This window comes from Penaeus monodon, chromosome 1 (genome assembly GCF_015228065.2).
Source record: "Penaeus monodon isolate SGIC_2016 chromosome 1, NSTDA_Pmon_1, whole genome shotgun sequence".
Lineage (NCBI taxonomy): Eukaryota > Metazoa > Arthropoda > Malacostraca > Decapoda > Penaeidae > Penaeus > Penaeus monodon.
In genome coordinates this window covers 61,734,211-61,736,476 of record NC_051386.1, presented here as the reverse complement: position 1 = coordinate 61,736,476, position 2,266 = coordinate 61,734,211, and positions in this window count along the sequence as shown.

Below are 2,266 nucleotides of genomic sequence, written 5' to 3'. Positions count from 1 at the left end.
ATCAATCAATCCCGAAGTGTGGAGTGTGTATACATATATATATATATATATATATTATATATATATATATATATATATATATATATTATTATAATTAAATATCAATATATACAAATATTTATATATACACATACACACATACACACAACACACACACACACACACACACACACACACACACACACACACACACACACACACATATTAATATATATATATATATATATATATATATATATATATATATATATATATATATATATATATATTATATATATATATATAATATATATATATATACATATATACATATATATATAGTATATATATGTTAATATATATGTATATGTATGTATATATATATATATATATATATATATATATATATATATATATATATATATATATATATATATATAAAATATGGGACATTAGGACCAGGCCAAGAAAACCTACCATCTACTTTGACGTCATAGCCAATTGCAAAGCAATCTGAACAGTGGAGAGGTGCTCCCGTAGACTCTCTGTGCGGACATCTAACAAAAACGTGATAGACTATCGATTAGAGACAGTTACATTACATTCTTTGAAAAGCATATTAAATAACGTCTTGAATGTTTGCATCCCTCTCCTTTACATATTTGTGTTACAAGAAAAAATATTAATTTTGAACATTTCGACGCCGTGGAAAAGGATTTAAACATGTGATAATGTTTAATAGCTACAAGAGTGTTTGAAAATTTACGTCTCCATTATCGATGAATGTAAAGGAAATAATTGGCTGACATTTAGTTTGATTTATATTAATGCTTGTGAGTGGACCCTTTGCGCCTTTGAGTGCCATTCTCTAGTTAGTGGGGGTGCGTGCTAAAACTAGTACTTCTTCCTGAGATCGTCACCCTACATCTGTGAAGCTTGCCACACAGGTCTCGTCTGCTTCCTGCATATCTCACTGGCGGCGGCATCTTAGCACCATATAGTATATAGAAGGGTATCATTTCTAGTGGCATGTCATATGCATATAGGTGTTGGAGTTAGGTATATATCTATATCATTAAGTGTAGCTTATGCGTTGGTAACGCCTGTAGATGGAACTTTCCATGCGTTGATAACGCCTGTAGAAGATAGCATTTCTGCGTAGCTAACGCCTGTATAAAGTAACGTTCAAGCAATGCTAACGCCTGTAGAAGGCAGTGTTTATGCCTTGCTAAGATCTGCAAAAATTTGAAGGTAGAAGGTAGCGTGGTTGACGCGTCCGACCGCTGTGACCCTGACAATGAGGCTATAGTAGGTAGGGCTTCTAACACAGAGTGAGATTTGCCGACCTATTGAATCTGACAATACGGTATTGTATGTCTCCACCTTATTATCATAAATAGGGGGTTAGGATATTTATTTAGGTTATAGAGTTTGATATTTACATGTTTGATATTGATGTACTGGTTTTCATTACTCTGTTCACACACCATTCTCTTTCTTAAATAAATTTTTGCCCTTTCAGATAACTAAGACCCGATCCAGCCGAACACAGACCAATAGATATCTTCACAATATCGACCATATGTTACGGTTTTCTATTATTTTTCAAAGGAAAATTTCTTTCATTCTCATTTTGTGAATGCGTGTGTTATCTCTCAATTTCTATGGTTATGCTTAATCCCCTGTGTATCAAATACGTGTATTTAATTTGCATATTATCATTATTATTTATTTGTTTGTTTATTTATTTATATTTAAATGGAAGATATTAGGCTGACTTTTTCAGATTCGCAAGAGTTTGTCCCAAGATCTATTTACCAATATTTCTGTAACAATGTACATTTGGCGATTATCTGTGCAGACCAGTTGGTTTCGGTAAACTGTATTTATTGAAGGTCACTTTGTACCGTCTATGGATGAATATATATGGTGAAGAAAAGGTATGAATGAAAATTAATATCTTCACAATACAAGAGATATATTTGAGTGGTTTCGATTATATCTAGGTCAGAAATACATGATATAATCGAAATCGGTGAAATACATCTCTTGCATTGTGAAAATATTCATTCTTATACTTATGATGTTATGAAAAACTATATATACTACTTATCTATTTTCTTAAATATCTACGAGCTATGTCAAATGAACGAAATAAGTGTTCTGTTGTCTAAACTTGGCTAACATCGGTAGTATAACGTATTAACCCTCTCTATAAATGCACATGTTATTTTGTTAATTTCCCAGCACAAGTTCGTGTGTTCAATTATCGGCACCATCCTGTCGT